The sequence below is a fragment of the Anthonomus grandis genome, chromosome 2 (assembly GCF_022605725.1).
Source record: "Anthonomus grandis grandis chromosome 2, icAntGran1.3, whole genome shotgun sequence".
Lineage (NCBI taxonomy): Eukaryota > Metazoa > Arthropoda > Insecta > Coleoptera > Curculionidae > Anthonomus > Anthonomus grandis.
Window position 1 is genome coordinate 34,489,286 of NC_065547.1, and position 23,533 is coordinate 34,512,818.

General features: G+C 34.5%; 1 protein-coding gene across 4 annotated transcripts in view; it reads right to left on the reverse strand.

Moving 5' to 3' along the window:
- The window catches only part of LOC126733496 (ephrin-A4), a 935,043-nt gene that overhangs the window by 791,586 nt on the left and 119,924 nt on the right, over positions 1 to 23,533 (reverse strand). For 2 of the 4 annotated variants that reach the window (XM_050436815.1, XM_050436813.1), the window contains exon 2: positions 2,448 to 2,530. The exons of the other annotated variants lie outside the window; for them this stretch is intronic. The gene's annotated coding sequence lies outside the window, so the exon portion shown is untranslated. The remainder of the gene's footprint in view (positions 1 to 2,447; positions 2,531 to 23,533) is intronic. 4 annotated transcript variants of the gene reach the window in all.

Consider the following 23,533-nt stretch of genomic DNA (forward strand, 5'->3'; position numbering starts at 1 on the left):
TTAAACCCTAAAGCTTATGTAATCATCATTTTTCTCAAACAGGGAGTAAATAATAATTCATAAGAAAATAACAATTCAAACGGGTACAACTCAAGAAGCACTATTCCTGCAAAAAATTATTTAAAAAGTTTTTTTGTGGAGCCGATTAAGGTCTAACTTTCATAACAACATTTATTCTCATAGACAGAAGATTTCAAGAAATTTGAAAAATTAAATTTTAGAGTGTCACAGTTCACGAGACGGTATTCATACTAAAAAATCAAGAACAAGACAACCACAGGGCAAAATCAAGAAAACCCTTCAATAAAGCGAAAAATACCAGAGTAGCGGAGAAGCTGATTAAAGGTGGCAGTCCTTTATCGGCAGCACCTCAATCAATATAAAAAGGTTGGAAGACAAAAACAGAGAAGCATAGAGAACGTACTGCAGGGGAAGATTGAACTATGCCGATGATACAAGATTGCAAAAGCTGTCAACAAAGACTTATGTCGGAGAAGAGGAAATCTAAGTAAGGAGGATGGCACATTTACTGCCAACATCCACCAAAGCACGCAGTTACTATTTGCTACACACGTTCCCGATTTTACTTCCAGCATTACGGATTGGACACAAGAACGTTAATGAACCGCGGGAAATACCCACATACTGATCGGATAATACACACATGCTCAAAATCTAGGAATAGTTAACACTATAAGTATTCAAATTACGACACAGTTTTACCACTATTACTCTCGATACTTGTTAGCATCTTTGGGAGAAACTTAAGTAGCCTATTTAAAACCTAAGAAGTTTTAATCTTCTCCCGAAGATGCTAACATCGTTAGCAAAACACGTGTCGAGAGTAAAAATAAAGAATTTTAGTCAGTTATTTAAAAAATAAATTGCCACTGGTCCAAAGAAAACATAATTATTATTCTTACAGATCCCAATAAAATCTAGAATTCTTATAATAATTCCTCTTTTTATAGACTTAGATTTTATATAGATAGATTTTTAGATTTTAGATTTTTAGATAGACTATAGAACAGAGATTTTCGAAAAACAACTCTTTATATTGACATTATTTTCCAAGAATCTTAACAATAAAATCTACCTTAACAGTTAAAAATAACCCATCTCCAAGAAAAGCGTCGTTATCCGAAATCGTGCATCTGCACTGTTATGAAAGTTTTCAATTAGGATCTACAAGAGCGCATCGCAACCCATTGAGTAAAACGCCAATTTGGAAAATTATTTGTTGCCTCCGTTATATTGAATCCGCTCGGCGATATGCAATAAAGGCACCACTTTGACGGAGAGAGTCTGATATTAACTTTAATGCGACTTTGCCTTATGCATCAGCGTTGCCCAAACTATTTATTGACTAACAGTTACCTGGGGTACACTCTGATGACTAATCATGGGTTCGGCCAATCAATGTTTAGAATAATTGTGCACGCGATTTTCGACTTCCTAAAATCGCTCATTTTACGGTACAGTCGGTACATTCGGGAAAATTGCCATTTTCGGTTAATTGAACTTTACGGTGTAGAGCTACTTATAACGTTCCTTAGTATAGCTGATAATTCACACCAAAAAAACTAAAATTTAAAATACTCTAAAACTCCTGGACTAAAAAACATAAAATTAATAGCGTTACATTAAGTAAATGGTGCTCTTCAATTGTTGTTCAAGGTGTAAGGAGATCTAAGTAAAATTTTTCAAGTTATCCACTGCAAGGAAAGTTTCGGCTTAGTCAACCTACTTTCATAAAAAGTCAATTATCTCAAAAACTCTTAGGTAAAAAATATAAAACAAATTCCATTATATTAAAGAAACTGTATGCTAGAAATATTGTTGAAGGTGTAAGATGGTTGAGGTACATTTTTTAAGCTATCCAGCTCGAAGTCCAGTTGACACCTTAAAAAACTTTTGTCCTTGGCCAACCGACTACTACCAATAACGTTCAAATATCTCATATACTACTTAATTAAAAAATATTAAACAAATTGCATTATATTAAAAACACTCTATGCTACAAACACTGGTAAACGTGCAAGGTGATTCAGATAAAACTCTTCAAGGAATCCAGCTCCAAGCCAGCAAAAAACTTTTTTCCTTGGTCAATCCACTCTTAATAAAATTCAAATATCTCAAAAACCACTTAAGTAAGAAATATGAAACAAATTGCATCGTATTAAAGAAACTATAATAATATTATACAAATCTTATTAAATGTGCAAAAGCTCCAAGTCCAGTTGCCACGTCGAAAAAATTTTTGTCCTTGCCATATACTCCAAATAAAGCTTATATAAAAAACCACTTAAGTGAAAAATATGAAGCAAATTGCATTATGTAAAACAGATTTATTTTCTTATAAATTTTATATATATTTTCTTCAATTATAAAAACTATATACATTTTATTTTGTGTTTTAATAAAGGTCCTAAAAATAAAACACTTACTAGTAGAATTTATGATGACAGCAAAACACACAGGATACTTAAGAAGGTTGACTCAGTCATTGGCGTTGAGTACGAACGGTTTACTGAAAATAGAAAAGTGATCTTAAAGAAATGTGGTGTATTAAGACATCAAGATAAAGTACAGAGAGTGTGAATTATTGAATTGATATATTGACGCTACATGAGAAGTGTGTTATTTGTTGTTACAATAAAGGGAAAATCGGCCATTATCCCATTTTACTGAATGAATGAAAGAATAGTGATAACACAGTATCCACTTTATCCACTGATAATTCAATAGGTTATGGGCCCAGGGCGATAAAATAACGAAGTTACGCGAGTTTGTTCAGTTTTCGTGCAGAAAACGGCTAGTTTTGGTCGAAAAACAGTATAGTTGTGCCGGAAAAGCGCCGCGCCGGGTCTTGTTCACAGCGGTTTTGCAGTGTCGCAGTTTTCAAGATGGCAGCAAACTACTATTTGTCGTCAATTTCGAAGCTTCATGGCCGCGAAAACTATGAAGAATGGTGCTTCGCGATGGAAAATTTCCTAGTTTTAGAAGCCCTAAGTACTTGCATAGCTGGAACCGAGACCGATTCCGTGCAAGTGCAAGGCCATTGTTTTGTCCATTGATCCTTCTTTATACGTCCATGTTAAAGAGGCGACCACAGCAAAAGATGTGTGGGACAAACTAAAAGATCTCTATGAAAACAAGGGCTTTACGAGAAAGATTGGACTTCTTCGAAGTTTAATTTCGTTGCGATTGGAAAACTGTAGCTCCATGGAAGAATACGTGAACCAAGTTATCGAAACGTCCCAGAAACTTGGTCGTACGGGGCTCAAGTTGGATTCCGAGCTAATAGGCAGTTGTTGGCAGGGTTACAAAGTTGGCAAAGTTGCTTGATATGCAGCCAGATGGCAGCAGATTCGCAACTTCCTCGTCAGCTGGTGCTTTTATAGGGGGCGCTGGGTTTCACAAACGTCAACAGAATGTAAATAAAAACAAAAATAAACCGAAGGAAAGTTGTGAAAGCACAAATTCTGTTAAAAACGAGATTTAAGGGAAGTAATCTGTTACCGGTGCAAAAAAAACGGGACATTACATGTCGAAGTGCCCACAAGTTGCTCAAAAAACGAACAAGGACAGTCCAAATCAGTTCAAAAGTGCGTTCAATGTTGTGTTTTTGAGTGCCCAGTATAACAACATGGAATGGTACTTAGATTCAGATGCCAGTGTACACCTTACGTGTAGGCAAGATTGGCTTGAGAATAAAAGAACTCCATTCTTGAAAGAAATTGTTGTGGCTAACAGTACGAAGCTGCCGGTGCACAGCTGTGGTGATGTGAATATTTACACAAATGTGTGCAGTAATACTATTGAAATTGAGGTAAAAGATGTTCAGTATGTAGGTACCTGAATTAACAACAAACTTAATTTCAGTCAGCTAGTTAATAGCAAGGGGCAATCAGGTTGATTTTAGGCAAGACTGTTGCAGGATTTTCAACAGTAGGAATGTTCTTGTGGCTAAAGCATTTTTAAGTAATGGGGTTTACAAACTAGATACTACATGTCCAGGACAAGTCACCAGTGGTGAAATTTGGCATAGGAGGCTCGGACATATAAACCTTTTTAAACAAGATGAAGGACAGTCTAGTTGATGGCACTGATTATCCTGGTCGGGTGGAGATTGACAGGCAGAACTGTGTGGTGTGCTGCGAGGGTAAGCAGTCCAGACAACCTTTTAGCCATAAAGGTATCAGAGCTACAGGGGCGCTAGATGTCATCCACAGTCATTTGGCGGGGCCGATGGAGACAGCATCTATAGGAGGCTCGAGGTATTTCTTGACCATGCAGGATGATCATACCCGTATGCCGTTTGTGTATTTCCTTAAGACGAAGGATGAAACCTTCGAGAAGTTTAAGGAGTTTCAATGTTTAGTTGAGAAACAGCTGGACCGGAAGATGAAGGTGTTGCGTACTGACAGTGGTGGCGAATACATTGGTGGTGAATTCCAGAGGTATCTGAAGAGACAAGGAATAGTACACCAAACCACAAACCCCTACACACCCCAGCAGAATGGGCTCTCCGAGCGACTAAACAGGACATTGGTTGAGAAGGCTAGGTGTCTTCTTTACGAGGCTGATCTACAAAAGAATTTTTGGGCAGAGCCTGTCAACACAGCCCGCTATCTTAGAAACAGACCTATGGTAAGTAACTTACCTAAAACGCCCTATGAAATGTTTTATAGTAAGAAACCCAACCTAAGTCATGTCAGAGTGTTTGGCAGTACAGCCATGGCACATGTTCCTAAGGAAAAGAGGGTGAAGTGGGACAGAAAATCAGAGAAGCTGGTATTGGTGGAAGTTTCTGATACCACAAAGGGCTATAGGTTGTATAACCCTACTACAAGGCAAATATGTACATATCATGGAAAAAAATTTGAATGGTGTTCGTATCCAGATTCAGGAGGAGGTAAGAGAGTCAGATTTAAATAATGCGATCGTAGATAGCAGCTCTGAGACCAGCTCTACATTTGAAACACCTGTGCTGTCTGAGTGGGAGACTGAGGACGAGGTATGTGATGAGAGTGATCCGAGCTACACCCCAGATCAGGATGTTCCTGCTGCGGAGGAGGCTGTTTGAAAATTTGAAAGACGCAAAAAGGCAAGGACATAGGATGACTTTGTCAACTACTTTACAGAGAGGCCAGAGGGAGATCAAGTGACGGTCCAGGAGGCTTTTTCCAGTTCTAACCGCAGCCAGTGGTTACGAGCTATGACCAGGGAAATGGACAGCTTTAGTGAGAACTGCGCATGGGACATTGTGGACATACCGGAGGGACATACACCAGTGAAGTGTAAGTGGGTCTTTACAACTAAGTATAGTAATGATAATGATAATGCCACTTATAGAGCTAGATTAGTTGCCAAGGGATTTAGTCAAAAACACGGTATAGATTTCGATGAAACCTTCTCCCCAGTAGTAAAACATTCAACTTTAAGGTTGTTACTAGCACCGTCTGTGCAATTTCAGTTTGAAATAATCCATTTGGATGTTGTCACAGCCTTTTTAAATGGCAAACTGGAAGAAGAGGTTTTCATGGAAATACCGGAGTGTTTTGATAGTAAAATCAGCACAAATGAAAAGAGTGTGTTAAAATTAAATCGTGCTATTTATGGCTTGAAACAATCTGCTCATGTGTGGATAAAGAAGTTGAACTTGTACTTATAGGTTTAGAGTATAAAAAATGTGATAATGAGTCATGTTTATTTATAAACGTATAGGTAATTTCATTACAATCATTGCGGTATACGTTGACGATTTTTTTTATTTTCTAACTGTAAAGATGAAATCGATTTTGTCAGGGGTCATTTATCTAGAAAATTTAAGATCAAGGATTTCGGCCAGGTTAAACAATGTTTAGGCATGAGGGTTAGAATAAATGATGACAAAAGTGAAATCTTATTAGACCAAGAACAGTATATAAGTCAGGTTCTAGATAGGTTTAATATGGGCGATTGTAAGCCAGTAAATACACCCATGGAAAAGGGACTTTGCTTTGATAAGCCAGATCCTAGTGTTTGTCAAAAGGAACTGCCTTATCAACAGTTCTTGGGTATTCTTATGTATATTTCAGTATTAACAAGGTCAGATATTACATTTGCTGTCAATTTTTGAGTCAGTTCAATAATTGCTATACCGAACAACATTGGAAGTGTGCTAAGAGGTTACTTAGGTATTTGCAGGTGACCAAGGCATATTGTTTAGCTTAAAAAAGATAGCAATTATGACTTGAAGGGATATGTTGATGCAGATTTTACAAGTAATGAAATAGATAGGCGGTCATATACAGGGTTTGTGTTTATGTTGTTTGGTGGGGCTATTTCATGGGAGTGTAACAAGCAAAAAACGGTGGCATTAAGTGGTACTGAAGCCGAGTATATGGCTATTACAGAAGCTTCTAAAGAAGCTGTATTTTTTAAGAATTTGTTATCTGAAATTTTCGATAAGTTTTTGTGCATAAGTGTATTTAATGATAATCAAAGTGCACAAAAGTTAGCTTTGAACCCTATATGTCACAAGCGTTCTAAACATATAGTCGTTACCATTTTGTCCGAGAATTAATTGCAAATGGTTTTGTAGAGTTAAATTACTTATCTACGGATGAAATGCTGGCGGATGTCCTAACAAAAGCATTATGTTCTGTAAAGTATGCTAGGTTTACGACAGAATTAGGCTTAGGTTGTTTACAGTGAACTTAGATTAAGTTGTGATTAATTGGTTTAGATAAGTGAAAGTGTTAATATTAGATATCTAAACCTATTAACGCTAGCTACTGGTAGTTTAAGTAAAGTGCCGTATTCAGTATGTCGTGTTGCCTAACCGCTTGTAAAATAAACTGTCAGTATTAATTTAAAATAAAGTAGTTGTTGTCATGATCTTATCTGAACCGCGTATCGTTTCATTTTAATCCCCAATTATCCACTGATAATTCAATAATAAGAGACTCTAGTAAACTTTTACAATTATTAAAGTAAAGAAAGGGTATGCTACAAATATTGTTAAAAAAGTAAGGCGATCCAGATAAAGCTTTTAAAATTATACGACCCTAAGCGCATCTAACACTCCAAGAACTGTTGATATCTATTGAACTGAAAAATATGACACATATAGCATTATATTAAAGAAACTATATGCTAGAAATATTGTTTAAGCTTGGTCCCTTACATTTGACATTGATAACTGAACTTATGTTTTCAAATTTACGTACTCATTCGTTTTTAGTATTAGCCGAAAGAACTCTGCCATGCCGACCTATATCAAAAATAAATTATGATAGGCGGCAACTACACAGCTGTTATTTTTGTAGTACGATTTAATTACAAAAGCACGTTGGTCACCAGGCCAATGCTCCACAGTTACTAAATGGCATTCGATGTCCGATAATTTAGCAAAAGAATCCACAGCTAACCATTCATAGCTGCGGAATAACAATGTTATTAAAACTTCCCGCTCCCAGGTACCACCTTGTACACTCACTAATAGTCAATTATATAAAAATCTACGAAATATAAGGTAAAATATTGCAGTATGTAAGGGGTATATTAGTCTAAAAATATGATTTAAGGCGTAAATAAAACCCAGCCAAACTTTTCATTTTATTAAGTATCATAACCCGGTTGACCAAGTCTTCCCTCTGCTAATTGTGCTGCCGGTGGTTAATCGAGCCTATAAAAAAACTTTATAAAACCGAAATAATAAAAACGTTTCGTGTCCCTATCCCCTGAACCCTTTAGCATCATCATCAAAACTAGATCCGACACGATACGGCAATCTATATTTAAATCGCCAAGGTCTGCTTAGCCCAAATTACTACGGCTGACCCTATAATTTCTCTAATATTGATGAAGCAATACAATACAAACCGTATAATAAAAGGCCGTTTCATTAAAATATCTGCCGGCCGGACCCGCTTATATATTCAATTCTTTTATTTCCCCGAATCGGTCCTAATTATATATTTCTTTCTTTGCTATATTATAGACGAGAATAAATTAGGATTGATGTGACAACGTGGCTTATCAGTAGACTCCGCCTTAGCACTCTTTGCATCCAATCATGTTGGCTCATACACGTTCTAACGGTAGCGCAATGCTCAATAATAATCGATAATTCGCTGTTGCCACTTTGACCAATTTAAAATTTCATCTCGGTAAGTGTTGAAATAGTGTCAATATCCAATTTATTGGCGAGAACCTCCCTAATTGTTTGCCTGTTTTTTCGTGGAGTTTTTCCGACTCAGGCGGTCAGTGATTTTCGCCCTTCGATAAATTGCCTCTCGGCTCGTTAAAAGGGCCTTTTTTGCCAATCTCAGGAGTCCATTAGGACTGGACGGGGTTTTTCTCGGGCCACGATTTAATTATTCGATTTTGACCCCTCGTTGTTCATTTTTCGCAAATAAACGAGGGAAGAAAGTGTGGACTTAAGTAATTTGTGTTTTGTTTTCTAGAGTAGTGGGGTTCGAGTTATAAGGAACGTGCTTTTTTGACTTGTTTTTCCCACTATCAAAAATACCATAAAATTGTTAAGATTGTTTCTTGCAAGGCAATTTAGGCTTAGTAAAGTAACAAGGCTTTTAAATAAAGGCTTTTAAAGCTATAAATGAGACTTAAATTTAGATTTTTATTAGTAGGTAATATTTTCTAAGACAAAAATTACAACTATTTTAAATGTTGAAGTGTGCCTACATATTTAGAATTAAATACTTTGGGAATCAGGTTAATTTATTGTCAACATCAGAATAAGAGTGATTTTGATCAAAAAAGGTTATACATTTTTTTGTTGTTCTCTACAGGTAATGGTCATTTAATGTTACTTAGTACCAAATTTCAGATAGGTGTCACTGGTGCTCGATATTAACGCAGACTCAGCTAGTGCGACAATATGCGCGTTCCGGTCAGGGTTATCACGACGTTGTCATGTATTGCTGAAGTATAATGTTAATAAATGATTTGAGAAAATATGTATTATTTAAAATAAGCCGTTTCCTGTAGGGAAATTTCTATTCAGAATTATGTTTGGATGCCCAATTAATTATCCTAGACTATTTTGTTTGTTTAATTCGGTCATGACTCCTCACATCTTGACATTTAGAATTTTTTATTTAGAAGTTTCAGTAGAGACTCTCACACAAGGTCCGCAACAGTGATGTCAGCGGTTCAACTGGTTCTAGAGTTACCTGTTAATTGGCGACCTGATCATCGTTCTTTTTCAATAAAACCTTTAACGAGAAAAGTTGGCAAAATAGTCCTCGGGAGTGACCTCCCCGATAGGTTATCAAAGGTGATTGATTGTTGGATTGTGGAGGCCGTTAGACGTTTTTAATCACCATCGTCGGGGACTGAGCTGGGATAAATTCGTCCTAATAACGCTAGTCTAACTTTAGGTTTATAAAATGTATGATTTGTCGAGTTATTTTTTTATAGATTTAAAAAAAATCATTATTATGACCTGGCACTTATGATTTTTTACTGAACTATATTAGTAAATTACAGTTATTATTGTTTAAATTGATTCTTAAATTGCATCATCAAATACTGTCAAAATTATTTTAACAATCATGCGGTTAGAATTGGCTCCAGTGAAGTTCAGAAAGCAATTTCAATTTTTACGTGGCATAGAGTTGAACACGGGGAAGATGTACCTCTAGGAAATTTGGTCATTCCTTGGAGAAGCGCCTTTAAATACATGGTATTGTATGGGATAAAAAATGAACATGGGAACCTATCAATGGTATTATAGCTAAGGATTAAAAAAGTCTTAATCTTTCAAAGGTTACTGCGAAACACCATTGGGGTTTCGCAAAACCATCTTTAATATTTTATAGAGCATACGTGAAATCTCTGATATCTCTTTTTTGGTAGAAAGGAGGTGAAAAAAGCTAAATTTTACAATTATTTTCACACATACAGGGTGTTGACAAAAGGCGTGGCAGAAGAAGATTATGTTTTTTTTTAATGGAACATCCCATATAATATTTGATTTTCTGATTCTGCGTTAAAATGTAAACAATTTGATGTAATACTTGTTATACTTTAATCAAGCAGTTTTTAAATTAGAAACAGTTGAAAATCGACTTTTTTCAACTGTAAGGGGCTATAAATCCAAAAGTATTCGTTATAAGATAGATAAAATGATTTTCATATTCCTATCTTAACTTTTTAATTATTTCTTTATTGCTGACATATTTTTTAAGCTAGGTTAACCTTGAATATTTTTTTTAAATTAGGGAAAAAAGAAAAGACAAGTAACAGTAGCATTTTTATTAAACACATCTTAAAAAGTTAAAATAGGATGGTGTGTTACTACAATTTTTTTTTTGGTAAAAGCAAGAGGAAAGCTGAAGGTTCATAGAGAACATATTAGATGACGCGGTTAACATAATGATTCGTACGCTGTGGAGAAGGAAAGCATAAGTACTATATAAAAGAAATTGTAAAAAGTAAGAACGATGTATTAAGAGACTATGAAGAGTTAAGACACAGTAAGTTGAAAAAGTGAGTACAAGAATGATGTACTTGATCATTAACACAGTAATGGTGGTTGTTTTGTGTAGCTTTATTTATTTCGATTTATTTCTTTCCAATGTGTGCTTTGAAGGGCACACGACCACTAGTATAAAACTAATGGTAGCATCCGAAGGACTGCCCATCGATCTTGGTTCATTGCGAAACCTGTATATCCGCTTCCATGACGTCTACGGCATTGGCGTCGCCAAGGTTGAAGATGACCTTTCAGCCTTTAGGTCCTTTTTTTCATCTGAAAAACTGGTAAGGCTTCAAAAAATTAGGGAAAGTCAATCAAATTATTTTTCTAGTTGCTCTCCATCTAGAAACAAAAATTAATGTGACGCGACCAGAGGATCTAGCACCCTCTGTAAAGCCGGAAGATAGCGAGCTCAGTGTTTTTCTTTTAAATATTCAGTCCTTAAGACGCAAAACCAACGATTTATTCCTTCTATTAGACGAACTTAAATTTCCTGAAATTATCGCCATTACCGAACATTGGTTAAACATAGATGAACCTATTTGTATTCAAAATTATACTACAATTTAGGTTCAATAGAAGTATTTTTTCTCATGGCGGCACCTTAATTATATCTACCAACAGCGATTTTGTAGCAGTGACTAAGTTCGATAAAGTCCAGTTCAGAGATCTATTAGAATCTTTGATGTGTTGTAGATGCCGCACTACCTAGTCCGTGCGTCTATGTCGTATTTATTGTCGCATGATATACATGTTTAAATGGCAAAATTTTATATAATTTATCTATGAAATCATTTTAAATATACATAAAACCCCATGTTGTACACTATTTTTTATTTGTCTTTCGAAAATGTCCATTTTTAAGAAGAAAATAATATCAAAAAATTGACCGCGGACTAAAATCCAAGCATTTTACAAATCATTTTAAACACTTGCAGCACTCCCAGACTGTCACCTCTTTTTAGCTAGTCTATTAAACAAAGATAAAACACCTGCGATCTGGCGATTCCTACTTTAAGTTGTGCCAGTGATTGTATGTAGTGTATCTCTCTCTATCCCACTGATTTTGAGGATTACGGGGCCGTACGCAGATAAATTTTTGGACCGTTTTTGTATTATTTTCGTCGTGTTTTTAAAGAGATCTTTAAGGATGGGTCTATCGCCTTTAAATAGTTGTTGGATGGGTCTATCACCTTTAATAGTTGGGGGGGAGTCATGTGAGGTTATTATTTGATGTGTTTTGCCGGTTTTGCTTTTTTACACGTTTATTAAAGTGGAGAACTTAGAATTTGGCCTGTATTCGTCTAAATTTTTTGCAGTTTTTAATGTGAGGAAGTGTGTTTTTTTATTTGTGTTTGTGGATTTGTTTTAATATTATACTTAAAGACCTTAAAATATTTCGACCCTGGGAAAATAGGCAGGAAAATTTGGCAAATGAAGAGGACAGTGTTTGTGCCGGCTTATGGAGACCGTGGGTGCACAAAAAAGACAATAATATTTGTGGTGAAAACAATAAGAGTGATCTGGACAGTGATTTAGACTCATATAGTTCTGATGCTTCATTTTCTTGTGTTGAGGAAGCAGAGGAAGAAGCCAGGGAAGTAAAAGCTATAGGGGAAAATCACGGGGTTTTAAAACGTAATTGTTTAAGTACAGACGCCAAACAAATTTGTTTAAATGTCTATAACAATCTAAGGAATGATCCTCAGATCACAAATGATTGTAGTGCTTTGCAAAAAACAGCGTTTTTAACAGGGGTTCCATATAGTACAATATGCTATTTTGTAAGAAAAGGGATTAAAGACAGAAAAAAAGGAAAGATGCAGGATAATCAAAGGGACTTGACATGGACATTGCCAAATTGCTAAGGAAAGTTGTGTATTCTAAATACAAAAACGAGGTTCCAACTATAGAGATGGTTAAGGACACCTTATCGGCAAGGGACAAACATTTCACAGTCTCAACCTTGCGGAGATACCTAATAAAACTTGGATTTAAATTTAAGATGGTTAACAAAAGGGCTACTGTAATGGAAAGTACTCGAATTGTCAGGTGGCGTATAGAATATTTGGAAAATATTAAAAAATTTCGGGAGGAAGAAAGATCCATATATTATTTAGATGAAACCTGGTATGATACACATGACATGGCAAAAAAGGGTTGGACTGAGAGTTCTAACAAATGTGTCCTAAAAGATGTTCCACCGAACAGAGGATCTCGGATGATCATTATTCATTGTGGTTCAAAAGAAGGTTGGGTGAAAGATGGACTGAAATTGTGTGGCAAAAAAATAGAAGAGTGCAATGTGGACTATCATAGAAACATGCATGCAGATATATTTGAAACCTGGTTTGAGAGAACATTAATTCCAAATTTAAAGGAAAACAGTGTTATTGTTATGGATAATGCAGCATACCATTCAAGGCTTTCTGAGAAAATTCCAAACACATCTTCACATAAATTGGAAATTGAGACATTTTTATTAAAACATGATCTCTATTCATGAATTTTATACAAAGAAACAATTTAAGTTGTAAATACAAAATCATGGGAAAAGCAGTATGTAGTAGATAACATAGCTAAAAAGTATGGTCATACTGTCCTCAGACTTCCTCCATATTATTGTGTATTTAATCCTATCGAGTTAATTTGGGGACAACTAAAAAGGAGAATTCGCAGGAAAAATAAGTATCCAAAATTTGATAAAAAAGTTATAAATTTGATTAAGAAGGAAGTTATGAATTTAGGAGAGGAAGAGTGGAGAAAGTCTGAGGAAAAAATTATAAGATATGAAGAGGAATATCGTAATTTGCATCAGATTATTTTGAATGGAGGCGACCGTTTCATTATAAATTGGGATAATGATGAATCTGATGTAGAAATTGAACATCTGTGGCTAAACTAGTTATTGTTGCATATGGTAAGAAAACCCTTTTTTTATTAATTAAACAAGTTAAAATTTTTTTTACAGCTTACTGCCTCTGTTTGTGTGTTTTGCCTTCAGCGATACAATAAATACTACTTCTTCCTGCATTCTCTGGGAAAAAGTCCCTTTTTTGCCATAGTAAGAAGACCATTTTTTAACTAATTAAACCAGTTAACATATTTTTTTTACAGTTTACTGCCTCTGTTTGTCCCTTAGCAATACAATAAAGACTGCTTCTTCGTGCATTATCTGGAAAAAAGTCCCTTTTTTGCCATAGTAAGAAGACCCCTTTTTTATATACAAATAAATTTTAAGGCCGGACCTGTGCAACTTTTCACGCTCGAGTGACTGTGATTGAGGTCAGACGTCTAACAAAATAGTACGTGGGCGCATGTAGTCAAATTTTAGGAATCAAATGTATAAATTCTTAAAAAAATGCTTAAAACATTTATTTATTTTATGGAATGATTAAATATCGCTTAGAATATTACTTTATGACTCTTTCCACATAAAATTTTGCGATTTAAACATGCATGTCATGTGACAATTCAAGCAACACCGGCACACGTACTATTCGCGGCACATCAAAGATTCTAATAGATCTCTGAACTGAACTATATCTTATTATCTGAAAATCAATTTGAATTTTCCATCGTTCATAACGCTTTACTTGACCTTTACATTATTTGTATTTATCGATCACCGGACGCTAATGTGCTGATTTTCTGCCAAAAACTACTGAGCTTGCTGGAATCTTTACCTATAAAAAGTAAATTGATTTATGTGGTGACTTTAACATTGACTTCACCAGTGTGTGTGCTGCTCAAGAGTCTCTGCAGTCAATTTTTGATTCATTGGGTTTAGAAATGCACATCAACTCTCCAGCCAGAATAACTAAAAATAGTTCTAGCACAATCGACTATATTGTGTCATCATTTATTCCATCATTCGTTGATTGTACTGTCTTAAATGCAGGGTTTTCTGATCATGAAGCTGTGATTTGTAGATTTTCTTTGGAATCTAAAAACAAAAATACTGTACGTCGATTAGGCCGTGTTTTTGGTGACAAGAATTTATTAAATTTCAAGAATCAGTGCCTTGAGTTCAATTGGGATTTTCTTTCTGATGATATCGATGATGAGTTTTCTAGATTTACAAGGACTTTATCAAATATTTCAGATAAGTGTTTTCCTTTGAGGCCTATAAAAATTAAACATCATAAGCCTTGGTCTAGCAAAAAACATGCGCTCATTATCGCATCTAAAAAAATTCTCCGTCAGCGACGTTTTCCACAATTACGTCAGGCGATACAGAAGAGTTTATCACAAGACAATAAAAGCTGCAAAGGATGCCTATTATAACAAAAGGCTTACTAATTCTGGTAATATGTCTAAAGAAACATGGTCTATTGTTAACGAATTGAGAAATAAATCTTCCTCGCCTAGCACTATCACTACTTGACCGGAGGACCTTAACAATTACTTTGTAAATGTGGCTAAGAACCTAATGACCACCATATCACCTTCTCACGATCCACTTTCGTATCTTTTTAATGGTAATCTGCACAGTTTTTTTTTCACCCCTGTATCATTCACCGACCTTTGAAGTACAATTAACGAAATAAAAAATAAATCATCGTCTGGTACAGATGGCCTAACTCTCAAAATGTTTGCAAACCTTGATTGCACCTTAAGTCACTTGGTGAACCTAATTAACATGTCATTTCAGAGGGGAATCTTTCCAAGCTGCCTTAAGACTGCAATTATTATTCTGCAATTATTGCACTGCATAAATGAGGGGATAAAGATCAAGCCTCAAATTATCGCCCAATAGCACTTCTCCCAACTTTATCTAAGATTGTTGAAAGACTGGTTAAAGAAAGGGTTTTGTCATTTTTGCTTAAATATAGAATTCTAACACCGAATCAATTTGGATTTTTGAGTATTAAATGCACCAGTGATGCTATGTTTTCGCTCCTAAATAGTGTTTATTCTAGCCTAAACAATCGACACTCCACAGCTACAGTTTTCTGCGATTTCTCAAAGGCATTTGATTGTGTTAATCATAATATTTTAATTAACAAACTGCAACACTATGGGTTTAGAGGATCTTCTCTCAAATGGTTTAAGTCATATCTTAGTTTCAGAAGTCAACTCGTGAAGGTTGATACGACAACATCTTCATGCCAACCAATTGAATGTGGTGTGCCGCAAGGTTCAGTTTTGGGCCCTATTTTGTTTCTTCTATTTATTAATGACATGGCCAATCTGGATATCAGCGGCAAAATTTGTCTGTTCGCCGACGATACCAGCTTTACTTGGAGCACTCCAGATATCACGTCTCTGCATGTAACTATATCTAACCATTAACTTACCATTAAGTCCTGGTGCGATTCCAATCTTCTATGCCTTAATATCTCTAAAACCAAGGTTGTCTCATATAAAAGTACCATTCAACCTTTTACTCTACAAAATACCAGTTTGGATATTGTTGAATCTGTCAAGTTCTTGGGACTAATTTTAGACAGCTCTCTAAAATGGGAATCTCATATCGACACCTTATACACAAAGTTAAGCTCAGCATATTTTGCCATAAGATCTATTTCCAAAGAAGCTTTTTAACATCTAAATCAGTTTATTTTGCCCTTTTTGAGTCACTTCTTCGTTATGCCATTCCATTCTGGAGTTCATGCTGTGCCACTCAATTTGAGCGCGTATTCAAGTTGCAAAAGAGAGCGCTATTTACTGGGACTTGACAGTACAGCTCACTGCCAAGAATACTTTAAAAAACATAGAATGTTAACTCTTCCTTCACTGTTTATATTTGAATCTGTTTGCTTAATCCGAAAGCATGTGTCAGAATTTCCAAAGAGGCCATCTCATAACTATCCACTTAGAAAAGCAGAGCATGATATTTATCTGCCAACCCCACGGTCGGAATTAGTAAAAACTTCTATACTCTATAGAGCAAAAAAAATGCACAATTATCTTCCTTTTACGATTAAATTTATGACAACGTTTTCCTCTTTTCGCCATGCCTTAACATCTTTACTATTGGAAAAGGCTTTATACACAGTAGAAGACTTTTTTAATCTTTCCTTTTAAATACCACACACACACTGGCCCTATTTACTTTATAGTCTCCATCCCTAGAATTAGTTATACCTATATTGTGATAATAGTCGTAATTTAACTTCAACTTATTTTGTATACTTATTTTTTACCTAATTTACATTTTTGTATTGTTTTATATTCTTTTTAATATCAACTTCTGACTTTATAAACATTTAGTTGTATAAGTAATGTAAAATACGCTTTAAAATGATCTTAGCCAATGGGTCTCTACAATGCAAAATCACTCAACAGTCATCCTTCTCATATTGTTAGACATACCCTCGAACATCACATAAAAATAATTAAAAAAAAACAATATTTACTGTTCTGTCAACTTTTGGCAATAATAAAATATACTTACCGGGGAACTTCCGTTCCCTTGCATCATCTCAGTCAACATCAATTTACACAATGTCACATTTCAATATATACATATGTCAAACATGTTATCTTCCTTTATTTGACGACTAACTAGTGTCACCTAGAATAGTAAGGGCTTCCTCAGACGCTCCACTGCCGCTAAACAGTAAGCATCTCAAGGAATTAGACAAAGGATATATTTCTACTATATCCTTCTTTTTATTCGTGTCAATCGAGCCCCAGGTAAGGCCCCCAGTCTTACCAGACAGCACTCGAGGAATTGCGCATTCGTTCCTAATTGAACAGAGGATTTCACACCTACTTGTGCGGGCATCTTCAAGATGCGCAAACAGATCTGTACAAACTTCTCATAATGGTCACATATCTACTCAAGATCAACTATTTCTCACATATTCACCACTATTAAATTTAGCATCCTGGTTTAACCAGTAAACACAACTCTTTTTCCAACACACCACCTTACACACATTTCTCTCAAACGTTGCTTTCTGACTGACTGCCAATTAATATTTTTGGGTGTCCTCTTGACTCAATGAATATTAGAGATGTTTAGCAATATACGTTATTTTAAATATATCAAGTTATTAATTGATTATGGAATTAATTAAATTGAGATAGAATTATTATAGATCATTAAAAGAGTTTTGTTTTAAATGAGAATACATATATTAAAATATAAAATAAAAAAATATATAATATAATAAAATGATAAAAATAAAATATGTTTTACAGTAATTTGACCATGTACAATAGGTTACCTATTTGGTATAAACTCTAAACGTCTTGTGTTTTTGTTTTTTGTGTACTCATGTGTTTACTTGTATGTGTTTATTTATTTATTTATATTAGCTTTGTCTACAAAATTTACAATTTTTTGACAATAAAGCGATTGTATTGTATTGTATATTTCCGACAGATCAAGGTTGTTGCTTTTCCGGCAGAAATGTAAAAGCTTTAAGTCAGTAGCTGGATTAAAACTGTGGTTGCTAGTATAAACATGTCTTGCAAAATTAGATTTGATGCTTGTAGGGCAAATATTTCGGTTCTTGCTCTTCTCAATCTCCCTACAATGTTCATTGATACGTGTAGAAAACTTTCTACCGGTCTGTCAAATGTAAAATGCATTGCAATTCTCACTCGAGCACCCTATCCGATAGACTCCTGATTTTTGTTCTGGCGGGATTTGTTGATCACAAAGGATCTTAATGTATGTTTAGTTTGAAAGCTGGTATTGATGTTATGTGAATTAAATATATTTTTGATTTGGTATGAAACCGTACCCCAAAAGGGGATTGGATAATATTTTTGATCGTCTGATTGTTTGATAATCAGATTTTTATTTAAATGTTTGAAATAAATTTTATTGATTAATTTTAAGGGAAAATCGTTGTTAGAAGCTATTTGTTTTATAATATTTAACTCTGTGTTGAAGTCAGCTTTATCTAGGGGAAAGTCTGGAAAAGTAGGAATGGAACTCTTAATACATCGTTCTTACTTTTTACAATTTCTTTTATATGGTACTTATCCGTTGCTTTCCTTCTCCACAGCGTACGAATCATTATGTTAACCGCGCCATCTAATATATTCTCTATGAACCTTCTGCTTTCCTCTTGCTTTTACCAAAAAAAAAAATTAGTAACACACCAACAGGTACCATGGCACTTATAGAACTTCTCCCATAGATGTCACCTACAGTGCTTGTCAACAACAGAATGTAAACAAATAAAAATAAAAAATTAAAATTGAAAACAATAGTAATAAATAAAGGGTTTTTGATATGTAATCACCCTGGGGCGTGTGCCTGTTACCAATTTTAAACCTTTGTAAGAGTACCTTATATAAATTTTGTCTGTCTTTTGTTCGTAACTATTTCCTTTTAGTACCCCCTGATGATGCACACCACTGTGTCCGAAACATGTAGGGAATTTTAAGCTAACTAAATGTTTAATAAATAAGTGGAGGGAGACTGGAGGATTTTCATTTTGCCTTAAAAACTTATAAATTAATAGCCAATCCTTTGCAGATGAGAAAAGGATTCACTTTAATTTTCTAACCTAATTTTGACAAATTCTTAGTGGACAAACGAATCGTAGAATCCTGAACGCAAGATTGAATTATGAAACTCAACGGCGACAAATGCACTATTCTGCCAGCCATAAATTATTTATAAAATTAACAAGACATATATATCAGTTGTAAATGAGCAGTTGATATGTCCGTAGCTAAGAGATCTGGGGTTGTAATAACCTAAATTGGGATAAACATAAAGCTCAAATGGTGAAAAAAGTTAATTTTCTTAATTACCTTACAGGGAGAGCATGTAGCAATAAATTTCTAGCTTTAATAAGAAAAAAAATTGTAAAATTTATCAGACCAAAACTGATTAGGATCTGGCATACGTCTTGGAAAGAGAGAACCAAATATCAGCGACCAGAATTTGTATTGAGACATGCCATATGAGGATAGATTAAAGCTATTCAATTTAACAACTCTGAAAAAAAAAGACAAAGAAGAGATCTCATAAAACTTTCAAAATCTTGCAAAGAAAACAGTTCCTCACCAACAGAGTTAGTAGTGCATAGAATTCTCTCCCAGAAATGGTTGTGCAGGAAATTACAGACTAGATAATTTCTTAAAGAAACACCCAACCTAGTGACCTACATCTAACGAACACAAGCAATAGTTCCATCGGTACAAACCGCTTATCTAATGTGATGTAAAAGTAGTAAGTAATAAATCTTGAACTTAAATATTTTAGCGATTTTTATTAGTATTCATTTTTAATTAATTACTTAATTAATCAGTGTGCGCGACATGTTATTAACAGAAAAACTTTCAAGTTACACGTTTTTTACTATACTCTTTATTTTTAGACCAGTGCTTTTTAAGTTATTAATCAAATTATATTTTAAAATGATTTTTCTCAAGAACCACAAGAGTGTCATGTCTCGTGGGGATGAAGGCACCATATAGTTTTTTCGTTTGACGATATTGTAACAAATATGAACAGAAAACATCAAATCGAGGTGTTGGGAGTGCCTTTGAACTACGTTCTACCTTTAACAATAACAGCCTACAAAGCCCTCCTAACTGTACATGTGTATGTAATTTTATCTGGTAAATAGCGAACGGGGCTCACGGGATAAAAATTCGCGCGAGAGTGCACAAAGGAAAACACATTCCCGACTAGGTGAGGTAACGAGAACGATTAATTATCTATTCAATAAAGTAACAACGCCGTCAATCACTTCTTACCCTACGTACGCCGAACCCAGTATTGTCTAAGCCGTAATGTATCCGTACCACGAATCAGCCGTGGTTTTTTTTTCTAACTGCCACCCGCGTTATTTTATTCCTTTCACCTTGAGGTGAGACAGCGTATGTCGAATTTATGAAATGGCAATAGTATATTTTTTATTGACTATCCAGGGGTCTGGGCGTATGAAACCAGTGGGGCTTTTGACTTACCGCATAACATTTTTGACATCAGAGGAACCAACGCCACTAAAACTGTTGTAGATTATGAAGTGTGAAAATCAGAAGTGGGATATTGTTCTTATGTTTTCCGGAAATAACTCAATAAAGGTTGAACTTACGAGTAACACTATATTTAGGAAAATTAAGGAAAAAGGAGATTTCCTACTTAAATTATTTTTATGATTTTTTTCTAAGAGTAACGGTTCGCTAGATATAGGAAAACTTTTAGATTTAGCTAAGTTTTTTTTTGAAATTACCCGCGTAACTAAATTTTGAAGTAAAGGTATATGTAGCATTAATTTTGAAAAATAAATTATTTAAGAAAAGGCTTCTTATGATTTTTTTATAGGAGCAACTGTTTACGAAATATAAAGCATTAATAAATTAATTCTTTACACGGGATAAAAATGGTCCAATTACATGTAGTTCTGCTCTTGTTTGGAAACCGTAATTTCGCCAGAAACGGGATCTATAACAACGTCCAGGGATTTATTTAAGATCAAACCCACTGCATTGGTTTCGACTGCATAAAGGGGACATATCACATTTCAGGAATCAAAAAAAAAAACAGGATAGTTTATAAATTTACGGCAAACTACTTCAGTTATGGTAGAAATGACCAAATGATAAGAAAGAACGAAGCAATAGAAAAGTTTAATAATAAATACTTTTTATTTGACATCGTGGCACACTTTCCGTAAGATTCATTACTGGGGCATGTTCTTTTGTAAAACTGTGGCCATCAACTTTTACACATCGCTAGATACCTAAATAATTGACAATTTGTCCTAATTTTTGAATGCTTTTATTTCCAAAATATTTCAATATATTCCTGGATAGTGTAAATTCATTCTATTCTGTTTATCTGTGGTTTAATAAGGCCAAAGTCTTGTTCACATGGCATAAATGGGGAAGTGTGTCTGAATCTCTTCAAATTTTCCAACTTCAACTAAACTCATTAAGAAGCGAACAACTGCGTTGTTTTTATTCTGCCATTGCAGTTGCATTTATTGCAGTTATAGCAAAACATATGAAGATTTATATAGCTTTTCAAACCTTCTTGATCTAAGTAATGATTAAAAAAAGAAGATACGTCTTTATTTTGCACCTTTGCCCGCCTCTCCTTCCAGGTAGACATCACAAGCAGTATTTTTAGATTTTAAATTAACGAGTCCACAAGTAGAAACAGTAAGCTATTGAAAATAATAGAGATCTTGTACAGGAATTTGTGGCAGTGATCCATTAGCCATAAAATCAATGCCTATGCCTAATATTTCTTCAGCCTCTTCTCAAAGTTTTTTTACTAAATTTAGCGCAGTGTAAATTTCTTTCATTGGCTGTTATGAATAACACTTGAGTTGAAACTCTAAGTATGTACTCATGAGCATGAGCATGAAGTGCTGGTTTGTTCTCCGTTTTATATGAATAAAAATAATTCGCTGAGAGGAGTATGTGCTCCGAATACATAAAGTAGATACTCGATATTTCCAAATAAGTCTGCACCTGAAAAAACACCAAATAAACAAGTGCCGCGTTTCGCATATTCGTGTATTAGTATAAATTCAAGTATCAGTGTGCAATGAGTGAAAGTGAAGAAGAAACTAAAGTCTGCGAATCCCAAATGGGATTTGTAAACATGCTACGTGATGTTCCCATACTTTTATCCAAGTCACAAACACCAGCTGTCCGAAAGTCAAAAAGCCAAGCAATAGAACTGATTAACAAACAGTGGAAGCTGAATTTCGGGTCACAAATAACGACAAGTCAAATGTACAAAAAAATTAATAATATGAAATCCAGACTCAAGAAAAAGACTGACATAAACAGGACTGGAAATAAGAAAATTGTGCTGCAGGATTGGGAAAAGATTTTGTTGGAAATCATGGAAGGCAACACAAATCCAGTACTTGCAAAAGTTCCAGGTAAATTAATTAATATCTTCTTCATAAGTAACTTTATTTAAATTACCATATATATTAGTGAACCTATCTAAAGTTTGCTATTATTTATTATTTTGTGAAAATTGAATGATTTATAAAGTTATGTTGTTTATAATAATTAATTACTTATTGTTTAACATTTGATCAAGTATTTTAGACAGACATTTTTGTAGCTTAGAAACAAAAAAAAGTTACAATATTATTTACGAAACTTTATCACTTGTCCATTTTTTAATATAGAAACTGTATGAATATTTACTTAATTTTTCATTTTAGGAGCATTATCCGTCGGCATACAACAAACAGAGACGAAAATCGGCCATGAAGATACAATCCCTAGGCAATCAACTTCTGCTTCTGAAACGAGTGCAGCAAATGATGATGCTATTAGTACAGTACAACATGCACCTAAAAAAAAGAAATATAATAAAGGTAGTCCTCTCGAAGAATATGAAACAAACGTTACTAAACAACTCTCGAATAACGAACTACAAAGACTAGTTTTACTGAAACAACTGAGAGTTTTAGAAATGAAAGAGGAAAAACTCAAGAGACAGCTAAACAGAGATGTTGATGAACAATCTAATTCAAGCAATAATAATATCATTCAAGCTGACAATGGACAAGCATATTTCAAATTATAATGTGTCAATACTTTTTAGAATCACTTACGAAATAAAGAATTCTAACATGTGACAAAAACATTTTTCTAAAGTGTTAATAATAAAAATGATAAATAAGTTCTTTCCACGCTTTACTTACTTCAAGCGAGAGCAAGAATGACATCTGCTAACTCAGATCGCCTCCGTTGCCCGCTTCTTTTAATATTATTATTATCCAACTCCTCTTCTGCCGGATACGCAAGTGGGATATCTTCTAATGGGAGCTCCATAGGATCTAGCTCATCTTTTAAATATTTTGCTACATTGTGTAATATACAACAGCATATGACAAATTTTGGAACTTTTTCTATGGATACCCGCACTTTATATTGTAGCATCGGAAATCGTTGTTTTAGTTGACCAAAACATCTTTCAATTATTACACGTTCCTTTGTAAATAAATTATTATAAGCACGTTCTTGTGGTGTATTAGGATTTCTAAAAGGTACCATTAGCCACGGTGCTATACCATATCCTTCATCTCCTAAGAGTAGTGCTTGCGACCTATGAAAATCATTCCTCGCAATATTTGAAATTTCTGA